The following is a 20,960-nucleotide window of genomic DNA, read 5'->3' as shown; positions in this document are numbered from 1 at the left end:
CCTTTTATGGAGATGCTTTTTTTTTTCTTTGCATTCTAATCCTAGATTTATTCAACACAATTATTTTACTTTACACAATAAAGTATAAACACATTATCTAAAATGCTACAGTTACAAAAAAATTCAAAACAGAAAATCTATAGTACTGACTGTACAATAATAGCCGAAAAAGCAATGTACACGTTGCCAAGGTAATCCCAAAGACCACCATGAAGGGGGAGAAGGTCTGTGATGACCTTGCAGAGCTCTCATATTTGCTCACCAATTTCAGAGAAAAAGGAGATATGCCATGTGGATGAATGTATATGTACATGTGAGAACAGAACCATTTACAGCAACTAACATGGGATGTTTAACTCTAGAGGCCAGAAGAACTCAAGCAGGGGAGTATGGCCAGGTTAATAGGAACAGCAGTTGCACAAAAGCATGCCCTTTCCTGAAGGATCCTCAGGCTACTAGACTGGCCCTAGGTCATCTATGGAATGGAAAAATGTGCTCCCAGGCTGGGGTGGCATTGCCACCTGGAACCCTGCTCTGTTCTTGCTGGCTCTGCCACTAAACTGACTCTCAGAGACTGGAAACGTGGGAACTTTCTAGCCAGGAAACTGGAGAGCATCTTAGGCACAACCCCAAATCAACAACACTTCTGCAGCCAAACTTGGCCTTCAGAGGAAACGTCTCAATGCTCCTTTGGAAGCCTGCCCCCGAATGAGGATTTGTTTCCTACTGACTGTCGTTCAGCTAGAAAAGTGACAGAACTGAGTTGGATGGGATATAAGTTTCGGGGCAGAGCTTTGGTGGCTTGTTTATTGGGAGGAATTGGAGCTGGAGTGGCTCCTATGGTGGTGGCAGGATCGCTCATGCTGCGGGGAGCGTGACCTCTTTATCCGTGGGGATGACTGACTCCCCATGGGTGGTGGTGGTAGCATTCTCTTGGGAGGGCTGAATCGCCTCGGGGGTGGCCTAGGCCAGGGGGCCAGCACAGCAGTGGCGGTGATTTCCTGGCCATCAGTTTGTCCTTCATCCGTATGCTTCAGCACCTTCTCAGTTTCATCTGGATTCTCAAACTCGATGTACGCATAGCCTTTAGATAGATGGGGGTGCATCATTTCTACAGGCATGCCAATCATTTTAATTTCACCGTAGGTGGAGAATATCTCCATGATGTGATCCTTGGTCACATTCCTGGTGAGCTTACCAATGTGTACTTTGGTGGGTTTAGGGGAAGGGCTCGCCTTTTCCTTTCCTTTTCATCTCTCTGGGGTGGTTTGAATTTGGAGCAGGGAACGCTGCCTATTGTCATATCTGCTCGAAAAGGAGTTGGAAAGCCAGAAGAGCTGCTGGAACTGGAGCTTCGGGATCTGCTGGAACTTCCTGAGCAGCTTGATGCTGATGAAGAGCTAGAGCTGCTGCTTGAGCCAGTGCTAGTCCTGGAGCCAGAGCTGGAGGTAGAGTTGGACGGAGACGTGATGCTGCTGCTACCACTGGAAGCGCTGTGCCTCTTTTTATCCCTGCCACGATCCTTCTCGCTCGGCTCCTTGGTGGCCCCTTCTCCTTGGTGGCCCCTGTATCTTTAGAGCGATCCTTGGACTTCTCATCAGAGTGGACTTTGCATTTGATAGGAGAAGGGGCCATCTTCCCACCACCGCGACTTTGTCCTGCTCTCCTCAGCCGCTGAGGTCAGCATTACTCTGTGGAGATAAATTTTACTGTGAAAACTTTTACATAGTCTTCCCATCCTCAAGGCATTGGAGATGCTAATATTGACATATAGGCAGACAGATTATGTCTTTACTATCTGGGAAATTGTTGAACAGCTAGAAAATTGTCCTTGTTAGCTTTTTCTGGAGTCCTTACTTCAGTGAATCTTGACTTTGGGAAGAAATCATTCTACACCAGAAGCAAGGAAGTGTTCTTTAATCAAATGAATTTGGGTTTTGCAAATACACATTAGTATTTTTAAAATGGAGGAGTAAAAGTAAAGGAACTTGTTTAATTTTGTTCAGCAGTGTATTACCCAAACTTATTGGCTGAGGAACCCTTTTCTCCCATATAATACTTAGTATGTTCTACTGATCTAGGTCAACTTTAATCTGTTTTATAAAGTCTCAACCTTAGGTGATAGGCCCTGCTTACTTCCTAAAGGACCTCATTCTAGGGTTGGTTATTGCTAATTATTAGAAAATAGCTTTATATTTAGCCCAAAGTCTGCTTTTCTCTCACAGCTATCCTTTTGTTGTTTTGCCCTCTAAAATTATACAGAATATTTACTCTCATCTTAATATCTGAGGATGACAAGATAATATCTTGTTTTAACTAGTATGGTGACTAAAAGTGAAGGCTTTGAAGTCATACTGCCTGAGCTCAAATTTTAATTCCATTGCTTTTATTGTGTGATCTTGGGCAAATTAGTTAACTTTTCAGTGCCTCCGTTTTCTCATCTGTAAAATGTGAATAACAACTCTACTTTAGTGGGTTAAATGAGATGAATCATCTAAGGAGTTAATTACATAATACGTTGCTGTAGGTCCCCTGGGAAGCAACACATTAGAAGTGCAAGAGATTATGTGGGGGATAGAATGGAATGCCTGTGGAAGAAAAGGAAGCCAAATTGATCAGAGAGTCTCAGTATGCAATATGGATCTGAAAGAAAAAAATCTCAGTCAACCCAATAAGTTGAACAGCTAGAAAATTGCCTGTTAGAGGAGTCTTGCATCGGGAAGAATGGCCAGATTCTAATATACCCACCATGTTTAGTTATTCCAAGAGCTGCCCAAGGAGAGTATGGCCTGGACTAGGTTGAGATGAATTCTGAACATGCTGCAGCTAGAAGTTGTTAGCTAACTACTTTTTGCACTCAAATGCAAGTTCTTTTTTGAAGGGAGATCCAAGTGACTACCACAGTCCATTTTCTGTCCTTCATGGATCTGTGTCTCTAAAGATTTTCTGAGAGCAGCTCCTTCAGGGTTCCATGGACCTCTCTTGCTGATGGGAAACTTTAGAAGAAGTAGGTTAGTGAGATAAGCTTCGGCCCCCATCTTTATGGTCATGGCTACTACTTAGTTGAACTTGCAGTAGTCTTAATCATTCTCCAGAATAAAGCTGGTTTCTGCAGAGGCCAGACTGGTGAATTAAACACATGGAAGGTACCACTACCTCTCCATCTTTAATATACTTAAGGAGAGCACTAATCTCTGCCATTCCTTTAACCTCCACCCTCTACACAATACTACCTTGGACTTTTTATTTTGGCCAGAAAGTGGGGAGACACCAGGTTTCACTTGGCCTTTTCCCTATGATAGCGCTTATTCCACAGGCCAAGGATCCAAGGTGGGGCTCATCCTAGCCACCAAGTATGCCAGTCCCATATATATATTCAGGGACTGGGAAAATGACTGTTGGGTGGGTTTGTGGATCAGTGGATTGGCTGTAAGCTAGACTTTGGCCAGGACTCCATTTATTGTTTATTTCTGTATTCCTTCCCTTGTAATAGGGCCATAATGATGTTCCAGTCTCCAGGTATCGGTGTCATCTCAGACTCTGTGATCAGTAGTTCTTCAGATGTCTGGGTATTTTACTTTTCCACTATATAGTAACCTGAGTAAATAGCCATAGGTTCTTTTGGGGAAGAATATGGGGAAATATGTATAATGCTGTTGTGTTGCAGGGTTCTTACTCCCTAGCCATCATTTTTTTGTCAGTGGGTCTGGATGTGAAAACAGTCTCAGGTTCAGGAATTAAGCAAGGGATAGAAGCTTTTTATTGAGGCAGCCACTCTCAGCCTTGTGCTTATCCATTCTTGTCTTGTGTTGATTGTATATATTAAGCAGCACCATTAATGTTAACCTTTGGGAGGATTAACATTAGTTATCCTGGCAAGCAGGAATGGAGGTGGGAGGCATATCCTAAGTGGAGCTCTTGTTGCCTTGTAGGTGAGAGGTCTCTGAAGTATGTTCCTGCAGAGTGGGAAGTGCTAATATGATCCCTGCAATCTCTGAGGGGTCAGAGGATCTGGAGAATCAAAATCTTGGGGAGCAGCCATTTTAGATGTTCCTATTTCATCTAATAGGCTTCCATGTTTTCCAGTCTAGGACCCTGACCTTAGCGTAACAGATCTGCCTTGACTGAGCATTTATTTTTGAAGCATTGTATTCTTTAACTATCCTGGGTTCGCTCTTCATCTTTTCACGTTCTCCCACTGTAAGTGATAAAGACCTCTCTGAGCCACTGGAGAGCCCTGTGGCCTTCACACTTAGTTTCCATTTGTTTGTTAGCTGCCTCTCGAGGGAGTCACGGCAGCACCACAGCCAGCCTATTCCATTATTCTTGTACGCATTGTTCTCTCACACTTTGCAAGTACTGGAATCATTACACTATTCAGAGTGTTCCTTTTCTGGGAACATTCTCCCAAGAAGGTTTTAGCACTTTTCCCAAGAAATTTTAGCATTTGGGTCACCAGCTTGTGTCAGGGACTGTCCATGCTGTATATTCCACCCAGGATGAGATTCTCCTTGCCAGTTAGATAGTAAGTGATCTAGTTTCCAAACTCCATCTTACCTTCTGTTTTCTCAGTTCACTTCTGACACCAGCTGTGCCAATTTGAGTTCTTGGAAGCAGATTTCAAGACAAATGCAGCCTTCCTTCCTTCCTTCCTTCCTTCCTTCCTTCCTTCCTTCCTTCCTTCCTTCCTTCCCTTTCCATTTTGTCAAATCTTGCTTTTCTAGTAGACTGCCCCTCTAGCTCTCTACCACTCACTCCATATAATGCCTCTTTGTATTTGAAATAGAATTCTAAGTGCTATTTCTTTTACATTTCTCTTCTCCTCTTCAGTTTTATTGCAGGGTAAAGAGAATGATCTGATCATTAAATACATTAACACAGTCACTTCTATCACCCATGTGTCTTTCTTTAAATGTTCAATGCATACACATACGCACACTGGTTCTTTACACACACAAACAAGTGTGATTATTTTGTCTGTATCAGTCATGTCAATCATGAGTACACCCTTCGTTTTTTTTCTCCTGACCTGACTGATTAAGTCAGTCAAAACATCAAACTGGTTTATATGACTAGACAGTATCACTCTGTGTCTTGTTTGTTATGACATGCCATGGTTCCCTGACTTTTTTTTTTACATTTTAAGTTATGACATGTTCTTTGAAATCTGCTGCTACTGTTTCTTACGAAGGATATCTGTGAAGTCTCTAGGTTTTCAACCTCCCAGTCGGAACTTGTCACTCTCTTCTGAATGTTTTCTTGATGCTTTGACCATATCTCCATTACCTCACGTGATATAGTTAGCTGAGCATGCAAGTATTTCCTCTGCTAGAGTATACATTCTTCAGGGAGTATTTTTTATACCTTTAGTATTTCACAGAGTTCATTTTATTTAGTAGGTGCCAGGCACACATTCAATAAATAGGTGGATATTCACATTCTAATTTTTAAAATTAAAAATTTGAGTTAACACTAAAAAAAAAGTGATTATAAAGAAGTGGCAGCAATGGATATGATATCTAATTTCAAAGGAAAATAGCTGCTATACTAATCTTTAGTTCTTATATCATACTGAGCAAAAATCCGGAGTAGTTTATCTTTGCCTATTCCCCTCCCTGAGTTTATAGATCTACAGGAAAAAAGTTAAATATAGAAGAATTCTTGTGCTTATTTAGGAAAATATTTTTTGTGTGTTTTTCATTGAATTTAAGGCAATGTATGTTTTTCAGAGGCCAAAATGCTTTGAAGCTTTTTTGCTTAAAGTTTATGTAACTTTTAATTGGTAACATGTGCTCTGTGGATGTCTATGTACATGAAAGTGTACACAGTATACCTACACATATAGAGATATAAAGAAATGATACAAATCCTCAAAAAAAAAGAGACAAATGCAAGAAGTATATGGGAGAGGTTGAGGACTCCTATGAAAGGAAAGATGGGAGAAAACAGAATGGGCAGGGAGCATCTCAGACCGACTGAAGACTCTGGAGCAAAATTTTTCATTAGACGAGTCATGCTTTTGATAGAAATGGCCTTTTGTTAGTACTGGTGCTGTGATCAGTCATTGGCTTGGGCGGGTGATCTCAGCTTGATAGCTAGGGATCCTGGGGGACTGCAGCTGGGAGCTGGGAGCTAACTGCATGCCTAGCAATTGGATCTTTCTTGATGGGAGATATAAGGGACACGTCCTGATGACTGCCATACATAAGTGCTAAGTAAATGTTAGGCATTATTATAATTATCTACAGAATAAGTTTTTCTAAGTTGCTTTTATCTTTTATAAGTAAAAACTTCTAGACATCTTACTTTCTTGGTTATTTTCTGTTAGAAGTGTTAAGATGTGAAATGAATCTTGTGCTTGGAACTGGAGCTAAAAACAGTATTTCAAGTGTGGTCTGGCACATAGTAGGTGCTCAGTGCATGCTGATTGAGATGAACTGTGTTCTTGATCTATTCAGCCTGCAGCGTGTAATCTCCACCCCCTCTCCAATTTTGACATTTCTAATAGTGCAGCCTGAGATTACATTAGCTTGTTTCTTGTGATGGCTTTTTTCCTGTAACAGATCATTCAGTAGTTTGCATCTTTTTGAACACAAATGTTGAACTATATATCACTATACAGCATCATGTTAGATTTAGTTGATTATTCTAATTTGATTCTGTCTTTTGAGTATTGATTCTTTGATCTAGCAGATGCAGCTGTCACACTTTTCTTCATTTCATACTACAGATTTCATCATTGTGTCACAAATGTTCACATCCAAATCATTAATAAAATGTTGAACAGAATAAGATTAAGAATCTAGACCAGAGGTCCTCAAACTTTTTAAACAGGGGGCCAGTTCACTGTCCCTCAGACATTCCACACATGCGCACTGCGGGCCCGGGATGAGTCGGCTGCTAAGCAGGACAGGCAGCGGCGGCAAAAACACCCGGCGGGCCGGATAAATGTTTTCGGCGGGCCGCATGTGGCCCGCGGGCCGTAATTTGAGGACCCCTGATCTAGACTATGCCATTCAGATTGATAAGTATTTATGGTCAGCACTATTTAGCCAGTTAATAATTCCTTAACCACATTGATATATGACCCAAATTTCTGCATTTGTCCATTAAAAGATAGTAAGAGACTTTGTCAAATAAAGAACTTGCAGAAATTCAGCAGACTAAGGCTAGTTCCTTAGGCAAAACAGGAAAAGAAGTGAATCAATTTGACTACGTATGACCACCACTTTTTATGTGCTTACATTTTTAAAAAATTTATAGAGAGAGACGAAGGAAGAGGGAGAGAAGGTGGGGAAGAGAGAGGGTTAGGGGATTAAACTCCTAACCTAGGTATTTGCCTTGACCAGGAATTGAACCTGCATCCCTTTGGTGCAGGGGATGATGCTCCAACCAATTGAGCCACCCAGCCAGGCAATGCTTAACTTTTCACTTTTATCTTTCAGAAATTAGTCACGTGACCTTGGTAAAGTTACTCAGCCTTTCAGGACTTCATATTCCTGAAATAATGTGATTGGCAAGTTCATAGAGACGGAAAATAGAATAGTAGTTACCAGGGCCTGGGGGGAGAGGTCAATGGGGAATTAGTGTTTAATAGATATAGATCTCAACTTGGGAAGATGAAAAAATTCTGGAGATGGATGGAGATGATGGTTGTACAGTGTGAATATATTTAGTGTCACTGAACTATACACTTAAAAAACCATATCAAACTTAATGGAAACACTAAATAATTCCTATTACAGTCAGAAATCAAATGTCCATTGTCACCACTTTTATTTATTTATTAAAAATATTTTTATTGATTTCAGAGAGAGAAAAGGAGAGGGAGAGATAAAAACATCAATGATGAGGGAGAATCATTGATCAGCTGCCTCCTGCACTCCTCCCCCCACTCCTACTGGGGATTGAGCCCGAAACGGGGGCATGTGCTCTGACCAGGAATCGAACTATGATCTCCTGGTTCATAGGTCGATGCTCAACCACTGAGCCACACTGGTCAGGCATTGTTATCACTTTTAGAGGAATTAGCAATGTAATTAGACAAAGAAAAGAAGAGAACATAATTGGGGGAAAAATGGATGAAAACTTGATAGAGGAGCCCCATTGATCTGCTTAGATTCTGTATTAGAGAAATAAAAGTTCCACTAGAAGGATTATGGGAGCCCGGGACAGTCTGCACAGGAGGGTGTTGTGTGTGTGCCTGCATGTAGAGATGTGTGTGATTGTGTGAAGGAAACAAAATAAATAAGTTGAAACCTGGGAAAAAATACGATTGAATTACATCAGTGGGGTCTACAGAATCACTATTGAGAATAAGTACTGGGGAGACACAAGACAAATTCATGGGGTATGTGGATCTGCAGTGATCTGGCTACTTTCAATCAGAGCACTTTTCTATGTACTGTTGTTGGGGTTCTGTTGCTAAAGAACTACATTGATCTAGATCCCTGTGGATTCTTACAATAGAAAAGCTTAATATTTCAGGTTTAGTTCAATAGTTAATAGCCAGCATAGTTCCTAGTATGATTGAGATTATAAGAAGAATCATTGAAGAGACAGACATATAAATAACATTAAACTTAGTTGTCTTTTAGGCTATGCTATCAATTATTGGAGGGCTGGAAGTATATCTTTTTTACCTATCTCCTCAACCTTTGATTCCCCTCTGCTGCTTGTGCTCTCTTTTGAACTCCCTCTTTTCTTTGAAGTAAAGATCATGTTCCATGGAAAAAGTGGCTAGTTGAGTTCACATATCAAAGTATAGGATGTGCAAGTGCTTTTTTGAGACAGTCATCACACTTAGCTATGCAGCATAGTGCCTTATTCGTACTTCCCATTTTGTTGCAGAATATTAAAAAGACATTTACTCAAGAGTTGAGATTTAACAAAATTAATAAAATGTATTGCTTCATCTATCAAATGAATCTGGCATTTAAAAAATTTAAACTGAGAGTTCATGCAGTGAAGAATATGACTAGTACAATTTGGTGTTGTTGCTGAGGTACCTTGCAAGCAATTCTACCCAGCATTGCTTTGCAATGTGCAAATGTGTCCATCCATGCAAATGTCAACACAGTGAAAAAGGCATACTAAGGTGTTATGTTTTGGTGTTAGTATGAAAATAGTGTTTTTTATTTTTTATTGAATTTATTAGGGTGACACTGGTTAATAAAATTATATAGGTTTCAGGTGTACAATTCTATATACATCATCTGTATATTGTGTTGTGTGTTCACCACCCCAAGTCAAGTCTCCTTCCATCACTATTTATCCCCCTATACCCTTTTCTACCTCTCCCCACACCTCTTTCCCTCTGGTAATCACTATACTGTTGTCTGTCTTTGAGGTTTTGATTTTTTGAGTCTGTTTCTATTTTGTTTGTTAATTTTGTTCATTAGATTCCACATATTAGTAAAATCATATGGTACTTATCTTTCTTGGACTGGCTTATGAAAATAGTGTTTTTTAAAAATCCTGTATAATAAAAGGCCAGCGACCATAAGTATAATGACTGGAATGACCGCTTGACCAGTCGCTACGAAGTGGGAGGCCAGTGAGGGGAACCTGCTGGTTCATGGCAGTGGCGGGCTGAGACGAGGGACGGCGAGGGGAACCGGCTGGCTGGCTGGCTGGCGGTGGCGGCAGGTTGGGACCAGGGCTGACGAGGGGAACTGGCTGGCTGGCTGGCTGCGGTGGGGCGGGGCGGGACCCGGGGCTGGCAGGGGCAGTGGGGTGGGACCGGAGACTGGTGAGCAGGCAGAAGATGGGTCTGATCACATGCTAGGCCTAGGGACCCTACCTGCGCACGATTGCATGCGCTGGGCCTCTAGTTGTTTATAATTGACATACGTTATATTAATTTCAGATGTACTATATAATGATTTGATATAGGTATGAAAATACTTTTGACCTTATATACTTTCTAAAAGTGTCTTGGATTATAGATCTCTAGGAGTCTATGGACCACAGTTTGAGAATCATTTGTCTACTAACTCATCTCATTTTGTGCTTGGATGCTTTCAAGCAGCCTGAACTTTATCTTATAATATTACCTAGCTTGTAAAGTTTTTAAAATTCAACACTCTGGTTAGATAAACTCCATTGAGTATTTAACTGACTTAATCATTTTAAAAAGTTTTAATAATATAGTGCTTAATCTGCACCCGTCCTTGTTTTTAGTCTGAATATTTTACTGCTTGCTCATACCTATTAACTCTACCCTGATGTCTTTCTTTTTAAAAAAAATATATTTTATTGATTTTTTTACAGAGAGGAAGGGAGAGGAATAGAGAGTTAGAAACATCGATGAGAGAAAAACATCAATCAGTTGCCTCCTGCACACCTCCCACTGAGGATGTGCCCGCAACCAAGGTACATGCCCTTGACCGGAATCGAACCTGGGACCCTTCAGTCCGCAGGCCGATGCTCTTGCTTCGATGACTTGCTCCACTGAGTCAAACCGGTTAGGGCTACACTGATGTCTTAAAAAACAAACTAGTTTTAAGATTTGCTTTCCATATTTTCTTACTCTGAACAAATTGCTCAAAGTATAGCTGTTGATCTTTTGACATTTAAATCCTCTGAGAGTCATGCAATAAAAATCTTTGTTTTTCTAGCTCCTTTGGGAAAAGGCAAATTTAGGATTGGTGGATTATTTCAGCAGATTCTTGAAATGAAAGCACTTAGAAATATTAGTTGCATTGTAGTCTTATAGTATGTTTTTTGTCATATCTAATACAGTGGTTTCTGAGGAAAATTTGGAGTTGTCTTAGGAGGGAGATGGTACTTTTAATTTAATATAGTCCTTGTTTAAGGAAACTATTAAAATCTCTAATATGTGAAAATTGGAAATATAAACAAAGGTTTTGTTACAGATTAGATTCCTTAATAACAAATTCTAGATGGATCATCAAGATTCTTTTAGTATATTGAAATTTTATTGTTTTGATTTTTGTTGGATATAATTGGCAGTTGGCCAACTTTAATCTGCTCCCTCCATTAACCGCTCATGTTTGTGTACTACTCTTCCCCTCATTTAATCTGCTCTTTGGCTTTGCTGTTCCCACTTCTTGAAACTCTCTTCCCTAGATATTCGTAAAGTTGCTTCTTGACATTCAGCTTGACATAAATGTCACCTTCTTAGTGAGACCTTCTCTGGCTGCCCTATCTAAAATTGTAATCCCCAATCTATTTTTTCCCTTTTCCTCCTTTGCATGTATCATCTAGAGCACCATATATTTTACATGTTTATGTTGTTTGTTATTTATTTCCACCCATTAAAATGTAAACTCCATGCCCGGCCAGTGTTGCTCAGTGGTTAAGCATCGACCCATGAACCAGGAGATCATGGTTTGATTCCTGGTCAGGGCACATGCCCAGGTTGTGGGCTCAATCTCCAGTAGGGCCTGTGCAGAAGGCAGCCGATCCATGATTCTCTTTCATCATTGATGTTTTCTTTCTCTCCCTCCCTCTCCCTTCCTCTCTCTGAAATCAAGAAAAGCATATTTTTTTAAAAAAAGTGTAAGCTCCATGAAGGGCAGGGTTTTTATATGTTGTTGAATGTGGCTTGCTAGTATTTTGTTGAGGATTTTTATATGCATAGTTATTCCTAAGGTACTAGTATATATTGGTCTGTAGTTTTCTTAGGATGTCTTTGCCTGATTTGGTATCATGGTAATTTTAGCCTCAGAGAATGAATTAGAAAGTGTTCTCTACTGTTTTTTTCCTTTTTTTGGGGAGGTGAGTTTGTGAAAGATGGGTGTTAGTCTGCTTTTTAAATATTTGGTAGAAGTCACCATTGACACCACCTGGGTTTGGTATGGAAGTTTTAAAATTTAATTTCTGGAAGTTTTTAATAATGCAACCTCTTTACTTATTTATAGATCTATTCAGAGTCTCTATTTTTTAATGTCAATTTTCGTAGTTTGTTTCTAAGATTTTATTAATTTCATCTAGGTTGTCTAGTTTGTTAGTATATACTTATTCATAGTATTCTTTTATAATCCTTGAAAAATCATATAATTTCTCTAAGGTAGGTAGTAATGGCCCCACTTTCACTTTTAAAAAAAATGATTTGATTTCAGAGAGAGCTGTTTAATTTCCACCAATTTTTAAAAATTTCTCAAATTTCCTTCTGTTAATTGATTTCTAATTTCATTTCACTTTGGTCAGAAAACATACTTTGTGTGATTTCAATCCTTTTAAATTGATTGAGGCTTGCTTTATGACTTAATGACTTGCTTTATGACTTGCTTTATGACCCATACGCACTTGTGAAGAATGTATATCCTGCTGCTGTTGTTGAATAGGGTGTTCTGTAGATATCTATTAAATCTAGATAGTTTATAAAGTTCACGGTTTCTATTTCCTTGCTAATTTTCTCCCTAGTTATATCCATTATTGAAAGTGGGGTATTGAAGCCTAGAACTATTGTTGTTGAATTGTCTATTTCTCACTTCAATTCTGTCAGTTTATTCTTCACGTATTTTGGGGCTTTATTGTTAGGTACTCTAACTTTAATGCATAATATGGATTGGACTATGTATGTTAAAATTTGATAACAAAATAAAGCATTGATCTCATATATGCTGTGAACAATAAATATCATTTGTCTTGTTCTTTTTTTAACTGTTTTTTGTTAATCCCCACTTGAGGATATTTTTCCATTGATTTTTGGGGAGAATAGAAGAGAGAGGGAAAGACAGAGAGAAACATCAATGTGAGAGAAACACATCTATTGGTTGCCTCCTGCACGAGCCCAGACTAGGCCTTAAAGGAGCCTGCAACCAAGCTATGTGCCCTTGATCAGAATTGAATCCGGCTCCCTTTGGTCTGCAGGCCAACGCCCTATCCACTGAGCCAAACCAACTAGAGCAGTATCATTTGTTTTGATATAGCTTTGATGCTTACATGATTTTGACTAGAAGTTATGTCTTATGTATAGATTACATAAAGAAGCACTTGTCTCTGAGAAGACTCTTCACTGGGCAGTGGTTCATTATACAGGTTTATAAGCATGTAAGGAAGGTGCAGTGAACTGTAGCAGTTTAAACATGGTTGAGATAAAGTATTTAAATAATTACCTTGCCAATGTATTACTTTTTATTGAGAGTAAAGTTCAGGTGGTAGTATAACAATGTTCCTTGACTGTTCCTGGTAGAATTTGAGTCAGTACCAATTATTATAAAAACTATTAACAGCATCTACCTTTTGTACAAACAAGTCCTAAATCATATCTGGTTTAGGAGGAGGAAGCAAATAGAGAAATATCCATTATGTTATATTCTGTGGATATTTTTCTTTTTAATCTTTATAGCAATCATTTGAAGTGGGTGGTGTTGCTCTCACTTTACTAATGAGCAAATTGAAACTCAGAGATTCATTAATTTGACTAAGGTCAGCTGGTGAATGCTTTTTTCATTTTTTATCATTCTTTTAGTCTTTTATTCAACAAATATGCCAGGCTTTGGAGAAGCAGCCATGACCCTGTCAGACATGATCCTTTGCCCTCATGAAGTGAATTGTTTGGTGGAGTCCTTTTACCTAGTCTGAGCCACATTTCGTGTAGCTGTGACACATATTTGTACTTTATAAAATATTTTTGCATTATTTCCTATTTTATGATTCTTATTGCAGTTTTGTGACTGTGATGGGTTAGATATTATTGATATTATTCCCATTAGAAAACTGAAGGAAAGTTAGACTTAGGGATACTAAGGTCATGTGGTTAGTAAGTGGCAGAGCTAGCACGCAGTCCCAGGTCAGCTGGCTCCAAGAATCCTGTACTTCTTCCATTACACTGCATTGTCTCATTGTTTCACATGAAACTGTAAGCCTAGATTGCCAAGAGTGATATCCTAGAAAGTAACCAGTCCAGCAGCACTCAGTAGAGCAGATCTCCACCAGGCAAAGTATGTGGAGAGAGAAAAAAAAAATCAAGAGGCTCAAAACAGCTGTGCCTAGTGTGCAAAAATGAATTTTTTCTTAAATAATGCAGTGAGAAGAGACTACAACATGAGAAATATTGCATAGACATGGTCTGAACAGCACTTAGATGGGCTTCCAGGGGCTTCCCCTTCCTCCCTTCCCGAACAAAGACTTGAAACAGACAGTGAATTTAAGAGGAAGAGACCCAAGCAACACAGGGCTTTTATCTGCAGCTACAAATCAGAGTGTAATCTTTATATGAGGAAGGGATTCCTTGTTTTACATTGACTACCTCAGCTACTTTCATGCAGGTACAGAGATAGTAATCTATTCCGTGAAAAGATTTGAGTGCTTCCTCTGTGTAAAAGCTCTGTTAGGCCTTATGGGAATAACATAAGCATGACACCATACTTGCCCACAGGAACTTGTTACCTAGTAAGGAGATTTTGCATTCATTCAAACAATACTTGTTCATTCAGAGTCTATGTGTCAGACCCTTACCAGGTGTTTAGGAGACAAGAGTGCAGATAACATAGAAATTGACTCTAAGCCTTTAGCTTATACTTCCCATTGCTTGGAGAGTATTTCTTTACCTCGGCAGTTAGAAACCTTTTAAAGTAGAGAGCAGGATCTGAAATTCTCTTATCAAAATAGCAGTCAGTACTGCTGTTCTTGTGACTTGGCCACAAATAGAACCAGATAGCTTATGGGTTAGAGCTTAGGTGTCAGTTAGAAAATATATATATCATATTTAACTGTCAAAGGATTAGTGCCCAGGATATGTAAGCACTCCAACAAATCATTAAGAAAAATACAGACATTCCAACAGAAAAATAAATGGTAAATGATTTGAAGAAGAGATCACAAGATAGGAAATTCAAAGGGTACAAATATATATCAATCTTATTAGTAATCAGAGAAATGACGATTTAATAATGAAACATTATTTTAACTCTCTTACTGGAAAAAATAAAAGTTGATAATAGCAAGTTTAAAATAATAATAGGAATTTAAAGCAGCGGTTCTCAACCTGTGGGTCACGACCCCTTTGGCGGTTGAACGACCCTTTCACAGGGGTCGCCTAAGACCATCCTGCATATAGATATTTACATTACGATTCATAACAGTAGCAACATTATAGTTATGAAGTAGCAACGAAAATAATTTTATGGTTGGGTCACAACATGAGGAACTGTATTTAAAGGCTCAGAAGGTTGAGAACCACTGCAAGAACTTTCTTTATGACAGGCACAATCCTGTGAAGTAAGTACTATCATTATTGTTTTCTTGATAAGGAACTTGAGAGACAGGGCTATAGTAACTTGCCCAAGGTCTGACATCTGGTACTTGTTGACCTCTAATTCTCTAATTTGAATTCAAGTAAATCTGTCTTTAGAGCCTCTCTCTCTCTCTCTCTCTCTCTCTCTCTCTCTCTCTCTCTCTCTCTCTCTCTCTCTCGTTCTTCCTCCCTCCCTCTCTTTCTGTCTTAAATTGATTTTTAGAGAGAGAGGAAGAGAGAGAGAGACATCTTTGTGAGACCTAAACATCTATTGGCTGCCTCCTGCATGCCCTCTATTGGGGATTGATCCTGCAACCTGGGCATGTGCCCTGACCTGGAATTGAACCAGCAAACTTTTGGCGCACAGGACAACACTCAACTAATTGAGCCACACTTGCCAGGGCTAGAGCCTGCACTCCTAATCACTAAAGCATTGCCCTTGTCTGGGTTGATTACCATTATGCTGTATGTTCAGCCTCAACAAAGCTTACCAGAAAAAAAGCACTTTAAATGTTTGTTGAGTGAATTTTTAAAAAACATGTTTTTTATTGATTTCAGACAGGAAGGGAGAGGAAGAGAGAGAGAAAAACATCAATGATGAGAGAGAATCATTGATAGGCTGCTTCCTGCATGCCCCCTACTGAGGATCTAGCAACCGGGATATGTGTGCCCTTGACTGGAATCGAACCTGTGACCCTTCAGTCCTCAGGCCGATGCTCTATCCACTGAGCCAAGCCAGCTAGGGCTCAATGAATTTTTTTAAGCTGCAATTATATTAGGCACATTATTTTGGAGGATAATTTATTAGTATCAAAAAGAACACACAATTCCATTTCTTAATGTGTTTTTGAAAAAAAATGTGTATAAGGAAGCATGCATGAGGATATTCATGGCAGGCAGCATTCTTGATATTTGTGGAAAAATAAGGGAAAATGTAAATGCTTATTCTCATTAGTGCTCTAAATTACTAATAAACATACTAGTACTTACATGTAGTTATATATAACTAGTACATATAACTAACTAAGACAACTATGATATGGCTATATTTTAGAATTCTGGATGCACAGTTAAAATAAATGAAATAGTTAATCTGGAAAGATATCTAGGATATATTATTGAATGAGAAAAGCAAGTTCTAGAACTTTTCCTACCAAAATAGATTCTAGATGATGGAAGAGTTAAACAAATAAAAATAATCGTGAAAAAGCAGAGAAAATATGGATGAATATTTTTATAATAATGAAATGAGGAAAGCTCTTTTTGTAAGCATGATGTGAAATGTAGAAGTTACAGAGGAGAGGAATGATGAATTTGACTACATAAAAATGGAAGATTTCTATGTAGAAAAAGAACAACATTAAACTGGGACAAAGATTCTGAATATGAGATTAATACTTGTAGACAATTTGCAAAAAGGCCAATAAACATGGAAGTTGTAAATTAAAAGTACAAATTAGAAATTCAGGTCTGATTTCCTATCTGTGAAATTGGTGAAGATTGATAATATTCAGTAACTATGAGCTTGTAGAAAAACTTCTTTATACTCTTGGAGGAAATATAAGCAAGCACAGCATGTGTGGTGGAAATTTTGGCAATATTTATTAAAATTAAGTATACTTACTATCCTTGTCTCAAATTCCACTTTTAGGGATTTATTGTATATTAAAATGTAAAGATACATGAACAAAGATATTATATTGTTTACTAGAGGCCCGGTGCACAAAAATTTGTGCACTTGGGGGGGTCCCTTAGCCCGGCCTGTGCCCTCTTGCAGTCTGGGACCCCTCGGGGGATGTCCACATGCTGGCTTAGGCCCGCTCCCTGGGAGATCAGGCCTAAGCTGGCAGCCAGACATCTCTCTGGCAGCCCAGGAGCCCTCGGGGGATGTCCACTTGCCAGCGAGGAGCAGGCCTAAGCTGCAGTCGGACATCCTTAGTGCTGCTGAGGAGGTGGGAGAGGCTCCTGCCACCACTGCTGTGCTGGCAGCCATCAGCCTGGCTTGTGGCTGAGCAGAGTTCCCCCTGTGCGAGTGCACTAACCACCAGAGGCCAGCTCCTGCATTGAGCATCTGCCCCCTGGTGGTCAGTGTGTGTCATAGTGACCAGTTATTCCCAGTGGTTCTGCTGTTAGGGTCAATTTGCATATTACCCTTTTATTATATAGGATAGGTATACAAATATGGAAACAGTGTTCATTGGTAGGGATGAGAGTTAAATTGTACATTCATGTAATAGGATGCTGTTAAGTTGTTTAAAAAGACTGGCAAACCTAGATGTACATGCATGCCTCATTTCACATTCTTCTGTGTAGTGTTGGTTGATTATAACACTATGTTAAATAACATGGATGAATATATTAAAACAGAAGACTATATATTTTACAAAATCTATTGTACTTTGTATGGTGATAGATGTTTATAGACTTAACAAATGTGGTGATCATTTCATAAGGTATATTTAAATGTTGCATTACCATATTGTACACCTGAAACTAATATAATATTGTACATAAACTCTAATTTAAAAAATCCATTATAGTACCCTGTTTGATCTATATCTCTTTCCTTGCTCTGTGTACTATTACATGTAGTGGGAACATTAATAATTTCAGGCATACTATAGTCTAATATTTATATGTTATTGAACTAGAATTTCTTTTTATTTTTCTCTTTTTCTTTTATTAGTAAAACAGTGAAGGGGGAACACTGTTTCCAAATATATGCATACTCAGTGATTAAGAGTCTGGGATATAAAACCAGATTTCCTGGGTTCAGATTCTGGCTCTGCTACTGTGTGCAACTTTGTGAAGGTTAACTTCTTTTTGCCTCATTATTTCCTCATTATTTATTTGACAAACTAGAGGCCCAGTGCACAAAATTTGTGCAAGGGGCGGGGGGAGTCCCCTCAGCCCAGCCTGCACCCTCTCCAATCCAGGACATCCCTCTCAAAATCTGGGACCACTGACTCCTAACTGCTCACCTGCCTGATTGCCCCCAACTGCCCCCCCTGCCAGCCTGATCACCCCTAACCGCCTCTGCCTGCTGGCCTGGTGACCCCCAACTGCCCCCCTCTGCCAGCCTAGTCGCCCATAACTGCCCCCACCGCTGGCCTGGTCACCCCTAACTGCCCCCCTCTGCTGGCCTAGTTGCCCATAACTGCCCCCCCCCCCCCACCGGCCTGGTCGCTCCCAACTGCCAACCCTGCTGGCCTGGTCACCCCATGCAGCCTGCTGTTCTTTCGTTTGGTCGTCCCTCACTAACCCCCTTGCCGGCCTTGTCGTCCCAGGCAGCCTGCTGGTTGTTACTGTTACTGCGATGGCGTCCCGGACAAATTGCATGTTCCTCTATTATTAGTATAAATATTGAAGTGCATACTGTATGCCCAACACTATTCTAGATGCCAGCAATGCAACAAGGAGAATTAAGACTAAATTTACTCTCTTGTAGTAGATGTACATTCTGGAGGGCTTAATTCTATACCTACTATTTAGGGTTATGCTAAGAGGATTAAAAGTTTAATACCAATAAAACACTTGGAACAGTCTATAAGTACATAGTAAGTAGATGATAAATAATAATAATACTATTATTTCTCCTTTCCCCCAAAAAGACACACAGGGAGTTGATTTAGTAACTATTTTATAGAAGTTTTTGTTAAATACAATGACATTGAAGGCTATATGAAATAATTTCTTTCAGTATATTCTTACATTTACCCTCATTCTGGGTTCTCTCATACACTGTCATTGAGCTCTATCTTGGCAGCGAATAAGTAAGCGCTCTGTTACCTTAATTTGAGTGTGCTAGATGTTGAGGTGCAAAATTTACAGTGGTTCTTTTAAGGAATCTTGATGGAAGTGATAGAGAAATTAAGAGGGTAAAGATCAACAAATTATTAAGATTGATGAATTGAAGGTCATCATAAACAACAATAAAGCCTGGTAGGATTGACTAATAATTATAAAGCATTTAATGGGGAAAACGAAATGTTATAGTTTTATATATTGATTTGTAAATTCACAAAATCTCAGTATGGATTCATAGAATAAATATTTATTTATTCTATGAAAACATAAATACACCTGCCTGTCAGGTGTGGTGCTTAATGCTGTCAATGCTTTGGTGAATGAGATAGTCATGGAACCTAATCTCATACAGCTTATATTTTACATTGTTACAAAAATAATAATAATAGAGGAATATGCAAATTAGCTGGGACACCGTAACATTATGACCGATCTACAAGTGGCGGAGAGCTACAGGAGGGCGGGGCAGTGAGCTAGAGTGGGGAGAGCTACAGGAGGGCAGGGCAGTGAGCTAGAGTGGGGAGAGCTACAGGAGGGCAGGGCAGTGAGTTACCAGTGGCAGTGGGCGGGGTGGCCAGCTGAGGCAAGTGGCAGCGAGCTTACTCATGCATGGATTCATGTACAGGGCTACTAGTAGAGTTATAAGAGCTGTGCAGGAAACCTAGTCTGAAGGAGTCAAAGGAGGACTTCCTTGAGGGATTGAGATTTAATCTGAGACCTGAGGTTGAGTGAGTTTATATTAGTCAGGAAGAGAGAGAAGAGTGGGAAACAGCAATCCAAGGAGCGGGAACAGCATGGATAAAGGACCATAGGTGGGAAAGAACTTGGTACCCTTGAGGACTAGGAAAATGTCAGTGTAGATGGAGAGAAATAAACAGGAAGGAAAATGGTAAAAGAGTAAGCTGGGGAGTCAGGGTTAAATTATGCAGGACTTCATAAAGTCATAGTATGGAGTCTTGATATTTTAAGTGCAACAGAAAACAAGTAGAAGAATCACTTTATTAGATCTTTTTAAAGATTACTATAACTGCTGAGTGGGTTGGGGGAGGAGGTGGCAGAGTAGATATGAGAAGATCATTGAAAAGATTATTTGTGGTGGGATCCAAGGTGGTGGCATAAGTAAATGCAATACTCGCATCCTCCCACAACCACATCAAAATTACAACTAAACCACAGAACAACCATTATTCAGAACTGCCTGAAATCTGGCTGAACGGAAGTCCTACAACTAGAGAATTAAAGAAGCCACAGTGAAACTGGTAGGAGGGCCAGAGGTGTGGTCTGGGCTGGTGTGACACCCACGTGTGACATTTTTTTAGTCAGGAGGAATATCTCAGCTGAGGTACTCCCCTCCTGTGCCCCCATGAGGAGCAAGGGGTCTCAGCCCCATAACAGACCCCTCAGCCCAGGGTTCCAGTGCCGGCAAGAGAAGTCCCTATATCTTCAAGCTGTAAAAACCAGTGGGGATTGTGGCTGAGTGATACAGAGGCTAATGGAGTCCCAGGCAGTTCTGCTTCAAGGGTCAGTGCATGGACTTACTCTGACTTACTCCCTCTGAGCTCCAGCTGAAGCAAGTCCTGCTCCATTGAGGTGTTTCCTGCACAGCAGCTCTTCCACTATAGCAGTGGTTCTCAACCTTCTGGCCCTTTAAATACAGTTCTTCATGTTGTGACCCAGCCATAAAATTATTTTCGTTGCTACTTCATAACTGTAATGTTGCTACTGTTATGAATCATAATGTAAATATCTGATATGCAGGATGGTCTTAGGCGACCCCTGTGAAAGGGTCGTTCGACCGCCAAAGGGGTCGCGACCCACAGGTTGAGAACCGCTGCACTATAGTCACAGCTGGTCCTCACAGCCACTTGGCATGGGAGTCAATTCCTCCTAGTGACACCAACAGCAAGCAAGGCTCAACTACAATAGGAGAGTGCACACAGCCCAC

General features: G+C 39.9%; 1 protein-coding gene and 1 pseudogene across 2 annotated transcripts in view; one reads left to right on the top strand and one right to left on the bottom strand.

Annotated features, from left to right (window-relative positions):
- The window catches only part of ZFYVE9 (zinc finger FYVE-type containing 9), a 127,540-nt gene that overhangs the window by 9,352 nt on the left and 97,228 nt on the right, over positions 1 to 20,960 (top strand). The window lies entirely within an intron of this gene.
- Positions 742 to 1,635, bottom strand: LOC308515550 (annotated as a pseudogene). Its single transcript has 2 exons — positions 913 to 1,635; positions 742 to 881 (listed from the first exon to the last, which is right to left on the bottom strand). The product of its transcript is annotated as an uncharacterized misc_RNA (transcript).

This window comes from Myotis nattereri, assembly GCF_964212035.1.
Source record: "Myotis nattereri genome assembly, chromosome: 3".
Taxonomy (NCBI): Eukaryota; Metazoa; Chordata; class Mammalia; order Chiroptera; family Vespertilionidae; genus Myotis; species Myotis nattereri.
This window is presented reverse-complemented; position numbering and strand designations above follow the sequence as displayed.